Source organism: Mustela erminea, chromosome 7 (assembly GCF_009829155.1).
Source record: "Mustela erminea isolate mMusErm1 chromosome 7, mMusErm1.Pri, whole genome shotgun sequence".
NCBI lineage: Eukaryota > Metazoa > Chordata > Mammalia > Carnivora > Mustelidae > Mustela > Mustela erminea.
This window is the reverse complement of record NC_045620.1, coordinates 80,293,472-80,314,581: the sequence shown is the minus strand read 5'-3', so window position 1 is coordinate 80,314,581 and position 21,110 is coordinate 80,293,472. Positions and strand designations below refer to the sequence as shown.

Sequence of the window (21,110 nt, the reverse complement as noted above, 5' to 3'; positions counted from 1 at the left end):
ACCGCCTCCCCGCGGGCCTCCGCTCCGCCCCGTCCACGCCCTGCGCCCCGCCCCCCGCCCTGGCCGTCCGGGGCTCGGAGACTGGGTCGCGGCTGCGAGAGGCGGGATCTTCGGGAGCGCAGGGAACGCTGGGAGCCGGGCGGTGACAGTCCCGAGCGTGCGAAAGCCGCGGACTCCGGAGAAATCCCCCTCCTCCAGGTTGTTCTTAGGCGCGTGGTTTAAAGTTCAGGAGCGGGTGGGAGGGCGCGGTGACGTCTAGGGGGCCGGCCGCCCGGGAGCACTTGGGGGCGGGCCGGGCAGCGAAGTGGGGCTCGCTCTCCCGGCCCCGGGAGGACGGGGCCCCGGGGTTTTCGATGGGTGGTTCCCCCTCTTCCCAATTTCGTATATGCAAATCGTCGCCCCCGCGCCGGCGGGCGGCGCAGCGCAGAGGTCCCGGTGCGCCCTGGAGGGGAAGTGCGGAAGCCGCCGGCGCCTGTGTTCGTTTGTAATTCACGTATTTGCATGTGGGGACCCCCGCAGTCTGATTTTCCCCCGTTCTGTCTGAACTGCGACGGCTCTGTCAGCCTTACGTACTTTACCTCCTAAAACTTTTCAAACTCTTTTAAGATCGGCACTTCAGTTTCCTTACCTCATAACGCCGTGTGGTCAGGATCAGTGAAGGAAACGCTGTAAGGAAACAGCTGAGGATTTGACAGATACCCACGAGGAAAGGGGGGAGTGGACCGAAAGTTTAGTGTGTTGAGGGCATCTAGTATAACTTTGCTGCTTTCACGGGCTAAGAATCTCCTGTGTGTCAGTTTATTTATCTCATTTATAACATATCATTCTAATTTATAGATGATGTAATAGGGGTTCAGAGAAGTTAAGTAGCACTTCAGAGGAAAAAACAAATAAAAGGTAATACTTCAGAGAAGTTAAGTTCTGGTAACGAGAAGAGCACAGTTGAAATCCAGGGTTGTCTAAAGGCATGCTCTTTCCACTCTATCTTACTGCCTAAAACAAGTGCAGAGAGGGAATGCGGATTATCAACCAGCTGTACAAGTGCGGAAACTGGAGGGTCCAGTTCTAGGGAAATAATTAAAAATAAAATCTCGTGGGGGCGCCTGGGTGGCTCAGTGGGTTAAAGCCTCTGCCTTCGGCTCAGGTCATGATCCCAGAATCCTGGGATGGAGCCCCACATCGGGCTCTCTGCTCAGCAGGGAGCCTGCTTCCTCCTCTCTGCCTGCCTCTCTGCCTGCTTGTGATCGCTGTCTGCCAAATAAATGAATGAAATCTTAAAAAAAAAAAAAAAATCTCGTAATAGAAAAACCCTCCACAAAAAGTAGAAAACAATGAAACGATTTTATTATTGAATAAGCATTAAAGCATGCTGTGACGCACTGAAGAGATTATAAAGACCAAAAAAAAAAAAAAAATCTCATTTATGTAGCCAGGTAGATAGAATCCATGACAGACCTGTTGTCTTTACCCAAAGGAAAAAATGATACGAAGTTACATCTGGAAGCCAAAAGCTGAGGCTTAAACACCCACAAAGACAGGGAGGTGGAGGTGGAGTACCGTCCTCCCTGATACTTGGATTTCAAAGAGGTAACTTCAAGGCTCCCAAGAAAGACCTTAGCGGGATTCAGAACTGGCAAGAGGCTTACTTAGATTTTTTCAAAGGTGTACATACATCTCAAAGAGAGAAATCGTTTACAATTTTGCTTTTTCTAAAGGAATTGCTGCTTGAAAAGAAAGGAGGTGAAGTTTCTTGTCCTTTGGGGGACTAGAGCATTTTTTAAAAAAAGATTTTATTTATTTGAGAGAGAGAGAGACACACAGTGAGAGAGTGAATACAAGCAGGGGGAGTGGGAGGCGCAGGAGCAGGCTTCCCGCTGAGCAGGGGCGTTCTGGAGACTTGATCTCAGGACTTTGGGATCATGACCTGAGCCCAGGGCAGACACTTTATGACTGAACCACCTAGGAGCCCAGGAACCAGGGAAACTTTTTCATTAAATTTTTTAGACTTGTATTTACCCTTACAACCCCAATGTCAGAGCTGTATGGGAGAACTGAGCAGAGATGTTTAAGAATCCATTAGGAAGATGACTGACAAATAGGAATGGAGAATATTTTGCATGTATTTGTTTATATTCCACCTCCAGAAACTGATTGGTTTTATGTACCTCTTAATAGAGGATAATAATGTTTGTTTACTGAAGAGTTCTGGGCCAAACAAGAGTCTATCCCAATTGCAGACTTCAGACCAGTTCTAAAACCACTCCAATCTATAAAATCATAAGTTGCAACTAAAGAGATTTATTAAAACTACAGAATTAAGTTTTATCATTTATTTTTCAAAGACTCTGACTTATTTAAATCTCACTAATAGGACAGCATGTTTATATTTACTTCCAGGGCTATTTGTATTTGTCACATGACTAAGCTATGGGTTTTATTATCTCCCCTTCTTATTTATTTTTTTTAAGATTGAATTTATTTATTTGAGGGAGAAAAGGAGAGAGTGAGTGAAAGAGCATAAGCAAGGGGAATGGCAGAGGAAAAGGGAGAAGCAGGCTCCCCTTTGAGCAGGAATCATGACCTGAGCCAAAGGCAGACACTTAAGCCTAACTGCTTAAGGTGCTGAGCCACCCAATTGCCCCTATCTCACCTCTTTAAAGGTTTTCTTTTTTCTTTTTTAACCTTTCACTATTTATTTTTTAAATATTTTAAAATTTATTTTTAAGATTTTACTTTTTTTTTTTTTTTAAGATTTTATGTATTTATTTGACAGATCACAAGTAGGCAGAGAAGCAGTCAGAGAGAAAGAGTGGGAAGGATCTCCCCGTGGAACAGAGAGCCCAATGCAGGGCTCATCCTAGGACCCTGGGATCATGACCTGAGCGGAAGGCAGAGGCTTTAACCCACTGAGCCACCCAGGCACTCCAAGATTGTGTTTACTTATTGAGAGAGAGTGTGTACCTGCATGCATGAGAGCTGGGCGTAGGGGGGGCACACAGAGGAAGAAGGAGAGAGAGAACCCCAAGCACACTCAGTGCTAAGCCTGGAGCCTGACACAGGGCTTGATCCCATATGTATATATTTTATATATATACACACACACAGACACACACACATTTTTTTTTAATATTTATTTATTTTAGAGAGAAAGCACAAGCTGGGGTCAGGGCAGAGAGAGAAGCAGATTCCTTGCTGAACACTGAACCTGACTTGTAACTCTGTCTCACCATCCTGAGATTATGACCTCAGCCAAAACCGAGTCAGACACTTAACTGACTGAGTCAACCAGGCACCCCCACTCCCCCACCTTTCACTATTTTCTAAAGTAGCTGAATGCCCTCTTGAAAGATTCAGTCCACATACGAAAAATGAAAACATTTTAGTTGTATAGGAAATGCTTAATTTTTTGGATGGACTAAAAACAACAAAGGAAAGTAGTGATTTTTTATTTGGGGGGAACTTATGCTGGGGAAAAAGTTTATTACCGTCAAGATGATAAGCAGCTACTTGTTAGGGCTTGTAGAAAAGAAGAGCACATGTTGTTTTTCCACAAGGGCCCTCAGTTATTGTTAGTGTTCAGGTCAACAAATATCTACTCTGTGCCAAGAACTCTTCTCTTCAGAACCCCATACTCAACCTACTCAACATCTTTTCTTCCAAGTTTACTCTTACCCCATATTTCTTGTACCACCCAGATACAGATCAGGAAGCTGGGGGCTATCTTTGACTTTCAGCATCTCCCAGCTACCCCCACAGCATCCAGTCACCAAGTCTAGATTTTACCTAAAATATGAATCCATTTCTTCTCCACTTTATTGCCATTGTCCATGTTTACATCTTCATCATATCTCACCTAAACTCCTGGAATGGTCTCCTAACTATTATGCCCACCTATACTTTTGTCCCTCTTGAAAGCCATTAAAACCCATTCAGATCCATTACTGCTTGAATCTTTCGTATGAATGCACATCAGATCTCTTTCTTCAGCCCCATCTTCTGCATTCCATGTCCTATGCTTTCACACCTTTCATAGCTTCTCATATTCCATAAGCCATGCTGTTTCATATCCATCTGCCTAGAAGTTCCTCCCCAGGGACATGCCACGTTCATGGATTGAAAGACTTAATATTGTTTAAATGTCAAGTCTCCCCAAATTACTCTGTAGGTTTAATGAATCCCAGCTGAAACCCCAGCATTGCTGGAAATGACAAGGTGATTCTCAAATGTATGTAGAATTACCAAGGCCCTGGAATAGCCAAGCCAGTAGTGAAGAATAAAGCTGAAGAATGTGCAGTACCAGATATCAAAATTTATTACAAAACTACAGGAATTAAGACAGTGTGATATTGGCACAAGTTTAGACAAATAGAATAAAGGGCTGGATTAGAAAATCCAGAAACAGACCCGTACATATACAGTCTCTTGTTTATTACATTCTGCACTGCAGGTGGTGGGGGGAAAGGAGACCTTTTTATTAACTAGTGCTGGCACAAATCTGTCATCTGGAAAATAATAAAAGCTAACCCCAATATACACATACCCAAAATATTATTTAAAATGGATCATAGACCTAAATGTGAACAGAAAAATAATAAAACTTCTGGGGGAAAACATAGGAGAATACCTTTGTGACCTTGAGAAGGGCAAAGACTTCTTGAACATTATACAGAAAGCAATAGCTACCAAAGAAAAGATAGATAGGTTGGACTTAATTAAAATTAACTAACAGGTGCCACTAAGAGAATAAAAAGGCAATCCACATGCTGGGAGAAGATATTTGGCAGCACATACTTCTGGTAAAGAATTCTTTGGCATCCATGAAGTTACTTTGCTCAGAATTCCCTTCTAAAGAGGATCTACCTTAGCTTGCAAGCCAAGGCCACGCGATTCCTTGGAAACACCTAGCCAATTATGAGCATAGTCATGGGACAAGGGCTCGCTATCTATAGCCAGGACAGAACTTCTCTATTGGGAGTCATTATGTCAGAGCTCGTTATTGGACTGGCTGAGACTTTCTTGGAGATACACACCAATCTGATTGTATTCCTATCCAGTTCTTCCATTTCCCTTTTTACAAGTGTCAGACCTATATCTGAAAACTCTTCCTGCCTATTCCTTTTTTCTCTCTCCTTTTTCTTTCATAGGTATTGCCCCCAGTGTATCTCTTGTACTGGTCATTTCATATTGGTATTTGCCTCCCATAGGACCCAGCTGGTATACTGATTCAATCTACAAATCAGTAAGAAAAAGATAACTCAGTTTTTTAAGTGGGCAAAAGATCCCAATAGACACTTCACAAAATGTCTATGAGCATAATTTACATAATTTACATAATCATGTAAAAAGGTGCTCAGTCAAAAGGGAAATGTTCACAAAAATTGTAATAAAATATTGCTATACCTTCATCAGAATGGCTCAAATTACAAGAACAATACTAAGTGTTTGTGAGAATGTGAAACAAATGGAATTCCCTTAATTTTTTTGTGGGAATATAAATTAGTATAATAACCTTAGAAAATTGGCAGTATCTACCAATCCTAAAATAATAAGTATCATATGACCCAGCAGTACCACTCTTAGCTAAATACCTAACAGAAATAAGTGCTTATATTTATCAAAACATAGGTATGAATATTGAAGGCATCTTTATTTGTACTACTTAACAATATGAAAACAACTCAAATGTTCATTAGCAGCAGAATACATAAACTGCAATATATTCATACCATAGATTTCTCTCCAATTATTAAAAAGAATGTATTATTGCCACACAACAATATGGATGAGTCTTATAAATGAAAAGTCATATACAAAAGAGTACATACCATATGATTCCATTTATAGGCATACCTTGGAGATATTATGGATTTGATTCCAGACAATCACAATAAAGCAAATAATGTAGTAAAGTGAGTCAAATAAATTTTTCAGTTTCCTAGGGTACATAAAAGTTATGTTTATACTATAGTATAGTCTATTAATGTGTAATATCATTATATCTAAAAAACCCAATGTATATACCTTAACTTAAAAATACTTTATTGCTAAAAATACAACTATCCTCAGAGCGTTCAGAGGGAGTTGAAATCTTTTTGCTGGTGGAGGGTCTTCTTGCTTTGATGTTAATGGCTGCTAATCAGAGTGGTGGTTGCTGAAGGTTGGGGTGGCTGTGCTAATTTCTTAAAATAAAACAAAATGAAATTTGCCACATTGATGGACTCTTCCTTTCATGGATGATTTCTCTGTACAGTGCTGTTTAATAATGTTTTACCTACGGTAGAACTTCCTTCAAAAGTAGAGTCAGTCTTCTCAAACCCTGATTTATCAACTGAGTTTATTTAATATTCTTAATCCTTTGTTGTTTTTCAGCATCTTCATCAGAAGTAGAATCCATCTCAAGAAACTGCTTTCTTTGCTCATCCGTATGAAGCAACTCCATGAGAGTTGCTTACCATGAGACTGCAGAAATTCAGTCACATTTCAGGCTCCACTTCTAGTTCTCTTGCTGTTTTCACCATATCTTCAGTTCCCTCGTCCACTGATGTCTTGAACCCCTCAAAGTTTTCCATGAGGATTGGAATCAACTTCTTCCAACCTCATGTTAATATTGTTATAATATAATAATATAATATAATAATGTTGATATTTTGAGCTCTTTCTTTGTATCATGAATATTATTAATGGTATCTAGAATGCTGAATCCTTTCTTTTTTTTTTAAAGATTTTATTTATTTATTTGACAGACAGAGATCACAAGTAGGCAGAGAGGCAGGCAGAGAGAGAGAGGAGGGAGCAGGCTCTCCGCGGAGCAGACAGCCCGATGCAGGGCTCCATCCCAGGACTCTGGGATCATGACCTGAGCCGAAGGCAGAGGCTTTAACCCACTGAGCCACCCAGGCGCCCCTGCTGAATCCTTTCTAAAAGCTTTTCATTTTACTTTGTTCCGATCCATCAAAAGAATCACTATCTGTGGCAGCTGTAGCCTTACGGAATGTATTTTTTCATCTTTTTATTTAAAAATTTTTTTTAATTGAAGTATAACTGACACACAATATTATACCAGTTTCAGGTGTATAACATAGTGATTCAACAATTACATACGTTATAAAGTGCTCACCATGATAAGTGTAATTACTGTCATTGTACCAGGTTATCACAATATTTCTAACTATATTCCCTATTCTGTACTTTTCATCCCCATGGCTTATTTATTTTATAACTGGAAGTTTATAACTCTTAATCCCCTTTACCTATCCCCCCAAACCCCTCCCTCTGGCAACCACCAGTTCAGTCTCTGTATTTACGATCTGTTTCTGCTTTTGTTTGTTTGTTCATTTATCTTGCTTTTTAGATTCCATGTATAAGTGAAATCATATGGGGTTTGTCTATTTCTGACTTATTTTGCTTAGCATAATACCCTCTATGTCTATCCATGTTGCAAATGACAGTGTTTTATTCTTTTTTTAATGGCACGTAATACACCATGGTCTATATACCACATCTGCTTTGTCCATTCCTCTATTCTTGGATGCTTAAGTTGCTTCCATATCTTGGCTATTATAAATAATACTACAAAAAATATAAGAGTGCATCTATCTTTTTAAATTAGTGTTTTTCTTATCATTAGATAAATATCCAGAAGAGGAATTACTAGATCATATATTTCTATTCTTAATTTTTTAAAAAAGATTTTATTTATTTATTTGAGAGAGAGAAAGCATGAGAGGGGAGAAGGTCAGAGGGAGAAGCAGACTCCTGATGGAGCTGGGAGCCCGATGTGGGACTTGATCCCGGGACCCCAGGATCATGACCTGAGCCGAAGGCAGTTGCTTAAACAACTGAGCCACCCAGACACCCTCTATTCTTAATTTTTTGAGGAACTTTAATACCAATTTCCATAGTGGATGTACCAATTTACACTCCCACCAATAGTGCCCAAGTGTTCCTTTTCCTCTGCATCCTCACCAACACTTCTTATTCCTTGTCTTTTTGATACTAGCCATTCTGACAGGTATGAGGTAATATTTCATTGTGGTTTTGATTTGCGTTCCCTTGATGATTAGTAATGTTGAGCATCTTTTCTTTTCTTTCGTTCTTTCTTTCTTTCTTTCTTTTCTTTCTTTTTTAACCTTTCTCTCTTTTAAGTAATATATAATGTATTATTTGCTTCGGGTTACAGGTCTGTGAATCATCAGTCTTACACAATTCACAGCACTCACCAAGCACATACCCTCCCCGGGGTCCATATACCTCCTTCCCACCCCACAGCAATCCTCAGTTTGTTTTCTGAGATTAAGAGTCTCTTATTGTTTGTCTTCCTCCTGATCCCATCTTGTTTCATTTTTTCCCTCCCTGCCCCCCACAACCCCCATGCTGCCTCTCAAATTCCTCTTAGTAGAGAGATGGTATTATAATTGTCTTTCTCTGATTGACTTATTTCGCTTAGCGTAATACCCTCTGGATCTATCCACATCATTGTGAATGGCAAGATTTCAGGGGTTTTTTTGATGGCTGCATAGTATTCCATTGTATATATACACCACATCTTCTTTATCCATTCATCTATTGATGGACATCTAGGTTCTTTCCATAGTTTGGCTATTGTGGACATTGCTGCCATAACATTCGGGTGCATGTGCTCCTTCAGATCACTACATTTGTATCTTTAGGGTAAATACCCAGTAGTGTGATTGCTGGGTCGTAGAGTAGCTCTATTTTCAACTTTTTGAGGACTCTCTATACTATTCTCCAGAGTGGCTGCACCAGCTTGCATTCCCACCAACAGTGTAGGAGAATTCCCTTTTTTCTGCATCCTCACCAGCATCTGTCATTTCCTGACTTGTTGATTTTAGCCATTCTGACTGGTGTGAAATGGTATTTCACTGTGGTTTTGATTTGTATTTCCCTGATGCCAAGTGATGTTGAGCAATTTTTCATGTGTCTGTTAGCCATTTGGATGTCTTCTTTGCATAAATGTCTGTGTCTTCTGCCCATTTCTTGATTGGATTATTTGTTCTTTGGATGTTGAGTTTGATAAGTTCTTTATAGATTTTGGATACTAGCCCTTTATCTGATAGGTCATTTGTAAATATCTTCTCCCATTCTGTCAGTTGTCTTTTAGTTTTGTTGACTGTTTCCTTTGCTGTGGAAAAGATTTTGATCTTGATAAAGTCCTTGAGCATCTTTTCTTGTGTCTGTTAGCAATCTAAACATCTGCTTTAGAAGAATATCTATTCAGATCCTGTGCCCATTTTTTAATCAGATTTTTTTTTTTTAGTTGCATGAGTTCTTTTTATATTTTGGGTATTAACACCTTATCAGATATATCATTTGCAAATATCTTCTCCCATTCTGTGGCTTGCCTTTTCATTTTGTTGATGGTTTCCTTTGCTCTGCAAAAGCTTTTTAGTTTGATGTGGTCCCAACTGTTTATTTTTGCTTGTTTCTTTTGCCTGAGGAGACATCGAGAAAAATATTACTGAGGCCAATGTCCAAGAAATATTTTCATTTAGAATTATGGTTTTAGGTCTTACATTTAGGTCTTTAATCCATTTCAAGTTTATTTATGTGTATAGTGTAGGAATGTTGTCAGTTTCTTTTTTTGCAAGTAGCTTCCCAGTTTTACCAACACAATTTATTGAAGAGACTGTCTTTTTCCCTTTGTATAATCTTATCTCCTTTGTCCTAGATTAATTGACCCTATAAATATAGAGCTTTTTTCCCTGGGATCTTTATTTTGTTCCATTGATCTGTCTATTTCTGTGTCAGTACCATCTATTTTGATTACTATGGCTTTGTAGTATAGTTTGAAATCTGGGATTGTGGTATTTCCAGCTTGATTCTTCTTTCTCAATATTGCTTTGGCTATTTGGAGTCTTCTGCAGTTCCATACAAATTTTATTATTATTTTTTAAAGATTTTATTTATTTATTTGAGAGAGATAGAGAGAGAGCACAAGTAGGCAGAGCAGCAGGCAGAGGGAGAGGGAGAAGCAGGCTCTCTACCAAGCAGAGAGCCTGATGCAGGTCTTGTTCTCAGGACGCTGGGATCATGACCCAAGCTGAAGGCAGCTGCTTAACTGATTGAGCCCCCCAGGCACTCCTCCATATAAGTTTCAGAATTATTTGTTCTAGTTCTGTGAAAAATACTACTGATATTTTGATAGGGATTACACTGAATCTGTAGGTTGCTTTGAGTAGTTTAGACATTTTAACAATATTCTTCTAATCTGTGAGCATGGTCTATGTTTCTATTTATTTATGTCAACTTTAATTTCTTTTAACAGTGTCTTATCATTTTCAGAGTACAGATATTTTACCTTCTTGGTTAAATTTATTCCTAGGTATTTTATTCTTTTTGATGCAATTGTAAATGGGATTATTAGTCTCTTTTTATACTAGTTATTAATACATACAAACACAACAGGGTTCTGTATATTAATTTGTATCTTGCAACTTTACTGAATCAAAATGTATTTATTTATTTTTGTACACTAATAAGATATATTTGTGATTTTTCTGACCAAAGTGCAATGATTTTTAAATCTCCTTAAACAAATAACTGAAAAAAGTATTCAAGGAAATAAAACACAAATGGGAAATTTAACCATTAGATTTTTTTTTTTGTTTCATACCAATCCTATATTTAGTCTAGAAAACAAGCAAACTTTGAATGAAATGTTACTAAAATGCTAGCCAAATCACAAAATGTATTTCTTAAATAATAAGACTTGAAAGTCAAAATGACTCCTTGATCTGTTGGCTGCAGAATGCTAGTTGTGTTTAGCGGGCATTTAACAGGAATCTCATTGTACATCTCCAGCAGCATGCTTGGGTGACTGGGTGCATTGTCAATGAGCAGCAATGTTTTGAAAGGAACCTTTTTTCTGAGCAGTAAATCTTAATAGGGGGCTTAAGATATTCAGTGAACTGTATTCGAAATAGATGTGTTGTCATCTAGGCCTTGTTCTGTTTATAGAGCACAGATAGTAGATTTAGCATAATTCTTTGGAGCCCTAGAATTTTTGGAATGGCAAATGAATGTTGGCTTCAACTTAATGTTGCCATCTGCATTAGCCTGTAACAAGAGAGTCAGCCAGTCCCTTGATGCTTTGAAGCCAGATGTAGCTTCTTTCTAACTATTCAAGTCCTGTCTTCTTCCAGTAGAAGGTTGTTTTGTCTACGTTGACAGTCTGTTGACAGCATAGCCACCGTCATTAATGACCATAGCTAGATCTTCTGGAGAACTTGCTGCAGCTTCTACATCAGCACCTGCTGCTTTGCTTCACACTTTTATGTTGTAGAGATGGCTTCTTTCCTTTAAACTCATGAACAAACATTTGCTAGCTTCATACTTTTCTTCTGCAGCTTCCTCACCTCTCTCAGCCTTCATGAAATTGAAGAGAGTTAGGGCCCAGGATTAGGTTTTGGCTTAAGGGAATTAGGTTTTGGCTTAAGGAAATGTTGGGGCTGATTCAGTCTTCTATCCAGACCACTAAAATGTTCTCCATATCAGCAATAAATAAGGCTGTTTCTCTTTCTTACCATTTGTGTGATCTCTGGCATAGTAGCACTTTTCATTTCCTTCAAGAACTTTTTCTTTGCATTTACAGCTTGGCTAACTGTTTGGTGCAAGAGGCTTATCCTGGGTTTTGACATGCCTTCTTCATAAGTTTAATGATTTCTAGCTTTTGATTTGAAGTGAGACTTGTGAGCAGCGCCTGGCTGACTCAGTTGATAAAGCATGAGACTCTTGCTCTCAGAGTCACGAATTCAAGCCCCACATTGGTCATACAGCTTACTTAAAAAAAAGTGAGAAACATGTGATTTTTCTTCTGCTTGAACACTTAGAAGACATTTCAGGGTTATTAATTGGCCTAATTTCAATATTGCTGTGTCTCGGGGAATAGGGAAGCCTGAGGAGGGGCAGAGAGATGGGGAACCACTGGTCCATGGAGCAGTCAGAACACACGCAACATTTATTAAGTTTCCCATCTTAATGACTGCAGTTTACAAAACAATTACAGTAGTAACATCAAAGATCACAGATCACCATAACAATTATAATAATAATGACAAAGTTAGAAATATTGTGAGAATTACCAAAATCTGACTCACAGACATGAAGTGAGCAAATGCTATTGGAAAAATAGTGCCAATAGACTTGCTTGATGCAGGGTTACCACAAACTTTTGATTTGTTAAAAAAAAAAAAATCGGTGAAGTACAATAAAGTGAAGAACAATAAAAGAAGGTATGTCTGTATATCAAGTTCAAAAAACATATAAAACTAATTTTTGTGATAGAGGGCAGAATATTGGGTACCCTTGGGGTGGATATTGATGAGAAGTAGCCCAAGGGAGCCTTCTGAGTTGCTAGAAATATTTTATATCTTGATATGAGTGGTGAGTGATAAAGACTCTCTCCTTGGCCAAACTCTAGTCAGGCTCTTCTGAGCCCTGTTTTTGACAAGTCCTCAGTCTGGCCTATAACAACTTCAGTCTCTTAGCACAAATTATTTTTCCCACACCTTACACTAAGAGACTTGAACAAACACTGGCAGAGGTTCTAACCACTCAGGTCTAGGGTGATGACTTCAGCTCCCCGTAGGTTGCTGCTTGGGAAAGACCCCCAAAGAATTCACTGTTTGTTCCAGCCACCACCTAAAGACAGGATGCCTGGGGGCACCTGGGTGGCTCAGGCAGTTGAACATCTGCCTTCAGCTCAGGTCATGATTTCAGGGTCCTGGGATTGAGCCTCACATCAGGCTCCCAGCTCAGTAAGGAGTCTGCTTCCCCCTCTCCCTCTGCCCCCACCCTGCCCCACCACTTGTGCTCTCTCTCTCTCTTTCAGATAGATAATAAAAATCTTTAAAGACAAGATGCTTGTCTCCTGCTCTCTGTGGGAGAGTAGGAACTGAACTTCGATAAATGCGGGCTAACAAACACAGATGGCTCCTTCCCATTTCTATAGATTTCCACATCCCTGACTGCTCACTGTCGCTTCCTTAGCTGCCCCCCTTCTCCATTGAAAATGCGCAGTCACCTCTGCACAAATCAAAGTTGAGTTCAGTTTACAGTGGACTCTCTTCTGTATTTCAGTACCACTTTAGAGTCTGGATAGCCTTTCAAAAAACCCCACAATCCTGAGCTCATGGCCTGAGCTGAAACCAAGAGTCTGATACTCAGCCAGTTGAGCCACCCAAGAGCCCCTGGCTTTGTATATTTTTAACATGGGTTACATATATTTAAAAATTGAGCTATACTGGTGGGTAAAGACTTGCACACTTTATGTATGTTATATATCAATTTTTAAAAGTATCTGAATAGTCTTGTGAATAACTTTCCCCACGAGGGCCACACAAACTGCATACCCTTTCCTTCAGACCCTGCTTACCATCTGTCTCCCTTCTCTCCACCTCCTAAAACAGACTTCTTCACTCGTTTCATTCCTTCTATCCTTTCATTCCTTTCAATCCTTCTAAGATTCGGTATACAGATTCCCTTAGCCAGATAGGCTGTTCCTTCTTTGTTTTTGGTTAGCTGCTTCAGTAGCTCCCTGGGCGAAATTCAGAACTGGCCCCTGTACACTGAGGACAAGGAGAGACAAGGAAGGCACACCACTCCACACTGGTGAATTGCATGTTTAATAAGCAAGGAAACTTACGAACAAGGTTTGTCTTGCGCAGCTGCAAGACAAGTAGATCTTGCCAGAATCTTAAAAGTTTATTTTGAGGCCATTTTGAGGGTTCAGTCAAAGTTCAGTCAAAGTCTAGATGGTCTCCACAATACATCACTTTCTTAAGGCCGCAACCTTGAAATGGCTCCTAGTGTGGGAATGGTGAGTGGAACCTATATTCCAAGGATAGGGAAGAGGGTAAAGGGCCTCTGATTGCCCTGCCTGAAGGTCAACTGGTGGTTATATCCTCTCGACCTCTTCTAACATCTGTGCAAAGTAAAAACAGCATATTGCCTATTATCCTGCTTATCACACTGAACTACAGTTTTCTGGTCATGTGCCTGGTTCCCTTACTTAAAATATAAAATCCTTGAAATGAGGGACTGTCTTATTTCTGGTGGCTGGCATATATAACAGATGTTCAATGTTTGCTGAATGAATTAACCCGATTAGAGATCAATACCTTTGTTCCTTGAGCCTGGTTGGGTTATTAAACGTCCCACCGTGTCTGGTCTTTAATGTGTGGTATATCATACACCTTGCAATTGGATAGCTCTTCTGAGCCTATGGGGGGCCATATATAGGGGCCACAATGGTTAATTTTATTATGAAACTTTGCTATAAACACATCTATTCAGCTTGATAACAGACATCTCTATTCTTATAAAGCAATTTCATTTTTTGTCTCTTACTCATATTCTTCTGGGATCATGGACACACAACACATCCATTTACTAATCAGATTTGTTTTTTTCTTGAGAGATGTGACTTCTTGATTGCTGCATCATTAAAAAAAGATTTTATGTGTTTAAGGCCTGTTCTTTAGCATCAAGGACAAGGATCAAGGATCACCTTATCAGAGCAGTGTCTACTGTTTTATAACATATTTGTAGCATCCCCTTCACTATCCTGAAGTGAAATTTATAGATATAATCCACCTCACAAGTATATTTTCAAGCAAATAAAAACAGTGTTCTAATGGCAATATCAAGGGGAAATAAAATGCCATTTATAAAAAAAATACTTTAATATGTAAATGTTTGGTTTGAATAATGGGAAATATGTATATTTAGGTCTCTGTCCCCAGTTTCCCCAGTCCTAAATCCCTTGGAATTTCCTGAATAATAGCAATGCCTTTTGTTCTAACGAGGCAACTCTTTGTAAGCTACTGGGTGGCTCCTGGATGGTCACCAAAAAGACCAAGCTGCAATTAGAAGCTTGGAATATGCAGCCCAGCCCCAATTCTCCAAAGAGAGAAGAGGGGCTGGAAATGGAGTTGATCACTGATCATGCCTATGTGATGAAGCCTCTATAAAAATCCCAATAGTATGGAGTTCAGAGAGCTTCCAGGCTGGTGAACACATGGAGGTTCTGGGAGAGTAGCTTGCCTGGAGAGGACATGGAAGCTCCCTGTCCCTTCTGACATACTTTGCTCTGTGTATCTGTTCATCTGGCTGTTCGTCTGTATAATTTACCATATCCATTATTATATAATAAACTGGTAAATATAAGTATCTATTTCTTTGAGTTCTGTGAGCTGTTCTAGCAGATAATTGAATCCAGTGGGGAAGAGTTTGTGGGAACTTATGATATGTAGCCATGTCGGACAGAGGTTATGGGTAACTAGGAGACCTACTACTTGTAGTTGGCATCTGAAGTGGGAGGCATCTTATGGGACTGACACCCTTAAATGTATGGAATCTGATGTTCTCTCCAGGTAGATACTGTCAGAATTGAGCTAAATTGTAAGACATCTAGCTGGTGTAACAGAATCATTGGGTGTGTAAAAAAATCCCGTACATCTAGTATCAGAAGTTGTGGGTCTGATAGTAGTATGAGAGTAAAGGAAGAAAACTGAGTTTTTCTTTTCTTTTCTTTCTTTCTTTTCTTTTTCTTTTTTTTTTAAGATTTTATTTATTTGAGAGAGCGAGCAGGAGGAGGAGCAGAGGGAGAGGGACAGACTCCCTGCTGAGTGTGGAGCCCTGTGCAGGGTTCGATCCAACAATGAGATCATGACCTGAACCTAAATCAAGAGCCAGTCAACTGACTGAGCCACCCAGGTGCCCCCAAAATTGAGTCATTCTTTACACACTTGGGTCTGACTACATTGAAAGACTCAATGAGAGGGACGCTTGGTTGGTTCAATTGGTTAAGCATCTGCCTTCGACTCAGGTCATGATCCCAGGGTCCTGGGATGGAGCCCTGCGTGGGACTCCTTACTCAGCAGAGAGCCTGCTTCTCCCTCTGCCTGCCACTCTCCTTGCTTGTGCTCTATCTCTCTCTCTGACAAATAAATAAACTATTGAAAAATATAAAATAAAAGACATAGTGAGGTTTTCAAATGTTTGTACCTACATATTAGCATCACAGCAAATGTGAGTGCTGCACATACAGCCTGATGCTGTTTTGTATTGGTGAGCTGCCAAAGTTGCAATTTTACTACTTTCAGAAAGTTTTCTAATTAAACAATCTTTTGATTTGCACCGTAGTTGCATTCCTGGGGAAATTCAGTGTATGTGAAAGCCACATGAACAATATTTCATTCTTATATGTAAACTGAAATTGTGTTCCAGGCTTATGTTAAAGTTTTCGCCTACATGCATGTGAATATCAGGTGAGACACTGGGAGATCGTCAGGATGGGGGCCAGCTCTTGGCTGTGCCGACTTTCCCTAGAAGGCATTTCCCTATTAGCACCTCTAACCACCCCCATAGTAAATGCCCATGGTACCACCAAATCACTTTGACAACCAACAATTTGGTCCCAGATTTCCAAAATATCCCAAGTGGTTTGAAATAGTGATTTTGAACTTTTGGTGGTCTTAAGAATCATTTGGAGAGCTTATTTGGAACACACATTCCTTGGCCCCATTCTCAGAAATTCTGATTCAGTACAAAGGGGAAGGGCTCAGGAATCCATGTTTTTTTATTGACTGTCTTAAAAGTTCTGTCCCTCAGGGCGCCTGGGTGGGTCAGTGGGTTAAAGCCTCTGCCTACGGCTCAGGTCATGATCCCAGGGTCCTGGGATCGAGCCCCGCATCGGGCTCTCTGCTCAGTGAGGACCCTCTTCCCTTCCTCTCTCTCTGCCTACTTGTGATCTCTGTCAAATAAATAAATAAAATCTTAAAAAAAAAAAAAAAGTTCTGTCCCTCAACACTGACAAGCTTTGCTCTTCACTAGAGCCATGATATTCAACTTACTGTGCTACAGAAGCCATGACATAGCTGGGGACAAATTTGGCCCATAAGAACCACGATATGTAGAGATGTTCATCTGGTACATTTATGTTTTAAGGCCATACAAGTTGTAGTAGTATTTTTGGCAATACGTTTTATTGCTATTGGTTTATGACACCAACAGAAGTAAAAATTCCATTAGCAGTTGAAAATTGTAATAATGCTGTTGAGTATATTCTTAGTACTGTAATAACTATGTAACACAGAAGCGAGTCTTAGAAGTCAAGTGATAATTGGTGATTTATCAAAAATTTATCATTTTTTATGCAAAAAAGCAATAGATAGTGGTAGGTGAGGTTAGGGGAAGTATTTGGAGGAGACAGGGGAGCCCCAGGTTAATGCTAGCCTACCAAGGAGTTCAAAGGGACAATGGAGCCAAAAGGGAATGGTATCCTACACTTGCAAGTGAACATCACAACTGAGAGGGGCTCAATTTAATGATTAATAGGAAAACCCAATACCCCACCTAGATGACATCTGTTTTCCACAACAAGTTGAGAACCAAGCCTGGCTCTGGGGTTTGATCAAAGGTTTTTCTTGTGAGCAGAGATATAGTTCATCCATTAGGCTCCCCGGGCACTCTTTCCCCAGGAGCAATTGTTTGGGAGGAAATAGGAAGACTGTTTTGTGGATAAGAAGTCAGGCAAAGTGAGGGAGAGAATCTTGAATAATATTATTTATGGAGACTATGAGAAAAGTCTGTTGACTTATCCTTGTATCATAACTAAAGGCCTGACTTTGCAAATAACACAGACCTAGATTTAAATCTTAGCACGGCCATATTTGAAACATGGGATATTGGACAAATCATTTAACCTCTCTGTGTTCGTCTGCTCATCTATAAAATGGAGGTGATAACAACATAGTGACTGTCTACAGACTTGTCTCAAGGACAAAATGGCATCCTCTTCTGACAGAGGAAAAGTGTTTTTAAAACGGTAGCAGGCTTTTTTCCTCTTTTATTATAAAAATTTTCAACATGCAGGAAAATTGAAAGAATTTTGCAAGGACCATCTATACGCTCACCAACTAGATTCTACCATTAATATTTCAGTACACTTGCCTCATCACCTGTCTAGCAACTTTTCTATCCCTCTATCCACCACTCATCTATCTTATTTTTTTTAATGTATTTCCAAATCGATTGTCAGCACTGGTACACTTCTCCCTAAGTACTTCAGCACATAGAAGCAATTGTATTTACACTTCTCTAATAACCACAATGAGGGATGCCTAGATGGCTCAGTCAGTTAAGTGTATGCCTTTGGCTCAGGTTGTGACCCAGGGTCCTGGGATCGAGTCCCACAGTGGGTTCCTTACTCAGGGGGGAGCCTGCTTCCCCCTCTGTCTGCCACTCCTCTGTTTGTGTTCTCTCTCTGACAAATAAATAAATAAATAATAAATAAAATCATAAAAAAAAAAATAACCACAATGATCTTGTTCATCAGATTCAATGTCTCTCCTTTAAATAATGCTAGATGAACATTGCCAAATTGCTTCTCTTTGATACCCCTTATATCTGTGTTACCTTCTCTCTGCTGCACAGTTTATGTAGATATTTTACATCAATTTAGGCAACAATGTTATTTTACAAGAAAGTAAGCCTTATCAAGACTACACTCATGGCACCTGCTGGGACAGTCGGTGGAGCATGTGACTCTTGATCTGAGTTGTGAGTTGTGAGTTTGAGCCTCACATGGGTGTAGAGATCATTTAAAAATAAAATCTATTTTTTTTAAATAAAATCTTTTAAAAAGGGATGCCTGGGTGGCTCAGTCATTTAAGCATCTGCTTTTGGCTCAGATCATGATCCAGGGTCCTGGGATGGAGCCCTGTGTTGGGCTCCCTGCTCAGCAGGGAGTCTGCTTCTCCCTCTCACCCTCCCCTCTGCTCTCAGTCTCACTCTCTCTCTCTCAAATAAATAAATAAAATCTTTTTAAAAAGGAGGGGAGGACTATACTCTAGTCCCATTTAGAGTACTCTCAAGTCAGGACAGATATTGTAATAGTTGGACTCAGCCATTAGGAGTGGATTTTACCTGTGCAATTGGCAACCCCACCCTCTTCCTGTTCCCACTCTTCCCCTACTTTACTTATTACTTGGTAAGCATTATTTAAGATCTCTGAAATCCTCTTCCATGAATTGAAGAAGTTGTAAAAGACAAAAGTCAGGGGGAAAACACCTCATAAAGGGCAAGGATTAGGATGTACAGATCAGTTTTGAAAAGCCCTAGAACCATTTCCACTTTTTTCAGCTTTCTAAAGCATTCTTTTATATGGTTGCAGTACTCATAGCAGGAGATAATACTTAAACAGGGCAGATGTTATTTGGATAAGTGGAGAGAGGAGAAGGAGAGAAAGAGAAAAACTGAGTGTTGGAGAGACCAGGACTATGGAAGCAGAGGGCATGTGGCACAGAGTCAGCTGACTTCTCTTCTTTTCTGTCTTAACTGTAGCTTGGTATATGGTTGCTCAGCTGTGCTGTATCTCCCAGCTTCCCTTGGGTAGAGATGATATGTGCTTGCCCATTCCTAGGCAGAGACTTTCAGATAGTGAGCCTGCTTTTTCGCTTTTTCAAGGGCTAAAAAGATGTCCTCTGATCCATATTCAGCCCTATTATTGAGGACAACATCTTGGAGCTTATGATTGAGGAACAAGGTAAGCAGCTTGGAACTCAGACACTAAATTAAGAAATGAATTTCTGAGGCTGCCTGGGTGGCTCAGTGGGTTAAGCCTCTGCCTTCAGCTCAGGTCATGATCTCAGGGTCCTGGGATCGAGTCCCGCATCAGGCTCTCTGCTAGGCAGGGAGCCTGCTCCTTCTTCTCTCTCTCTCTCTCTACTTGTGATCTCTCTCTGTCAAATAAATAAAATCTTAAAAAAAAAAAAAAAGAAATGAATTTCCGTGTTTTCTGAGCCATTTGGGTCTCTTTGTTATAGCAACTAGCATAACACTAATATGAATGTATTTTGAGAAACAGAAAAATAAAGGTAAATTTTGGTAATGGAAGGATTCGAAATGCTGGGAGGAATGGTTTAGTTTTATCTTGTAGATAGTAGAGAAAATTGCAATTGCAAGTTCTTTTTTTTTTTTTAAGGTAAACTCTACACCCAGCATGGGCCTTGAACTAACAACCCCAAGATCAAGAGTCTTACGCTCCACCAACTGAGCCAGCCAAGAGTCCTCAAAATTCCAAGTTCTTAATCCAGATAGTGCTATGATGAAGGAAATGAGACTGGTAGTATGAAAGCCTCCATGAAGAGGTTATTGCTGTGAAACAAACATGAGCCTGAAGCAGACCAGGATGTTGAATGTGGAAATGAAGGAAAAATGAAGAGGAAGGAAAATAATTAAGAGAAATTTCAAAGAGAAGGTATAGACCTTGGTGACCTTGGCTTGGCCTTGGCTATAGGGAATTAAGGAGAACCAGGAGGCAAAGAAAAGTCTCAAATATCTAACCTGGAAAAGTGCTGATACAGCAGGAATTGCTGGCAGAAAAGTGAAAATATGGAGATTAACTTAGAAAAAAATCATAAATAGAGTGTGGCAGCAGACCTAGATCCCTCCATCACCAATGTTGCCTATAGTCCCTCCTATCCAACATGAGTCCATGTACCACCATTTCTAAAGCAAACTTCAGGGGCAAGGGACAGTCCCTAAAGGAAGGACTGTAGCTCTGAGAAACCTGCCCACTCACCTATTTTCATTTAAGGAACTGAAACATAAGGCTTGTGAACACCCAGAGAAATGAAATCTTAGTACATGAGAACTCTAAAAGCGATTCTAAAATATTCATTTTTCAAAATATTCATTCATTTTTCAAATGCCTCTCTCTCTGTAATCTCTGTGTTTATATTGTTTGAGCCCTACAGGATTACATATGCTAGTTTTGCATGTATCACACTGCCTGTAAGTATGACACAGCATACTAACTTGGTTTCTGTAACAGTAGTACTACCCGATGTTTCACAAACATGAGGTCCAATAATTACTTGCACAGATTTAGAATTAGCATTTTTCAGAACTGGTAATAAAGCCATCATTAAAGTCATATGATGTTTCTGATATGTCTCAACAGAGGATAGTTAAATTTTAGGTTGGAAGGAACCTTAGAGAAATTGAGGCATAGAAAACTTGAGTACTTTGCCCATGTTCACGCAGCTAATTAGTTGCTGAGTTGAGACTTGAAATTAGACCTCCAA

The 21,110-nt window shown here is 39.9% G+C and overlaps 1 long non-coding RNA gene across 2 annotated transcripts; it reads left to right on the top strand.

Moving 5' to 3' along the window:
- Nucleotides 1–111: 111 nt before the first annotated feature.
- LOC116595632 lies at nucleotides 112–20,959 on the top strand. Of its 2 annotated transcripts, XR_004287784.1 has the most exons (3): nucleotides 112–198; nucleotides 19,489–19,567; nucleotides 20,006–20,959. It is a non-coding gene; the product is annotated as an uncharacterized LOC116595632 (long non-coding RNA). The 2 variants fall into 2 exon arrangements; XR_004287783.1 differs by lacking the exon at nucleotides 19,489–19,567 and having other exon boundaries at nucleotides 115–198.
- Nucleotides 20,960–21,110: the final 151 nt, after the last annotated feature.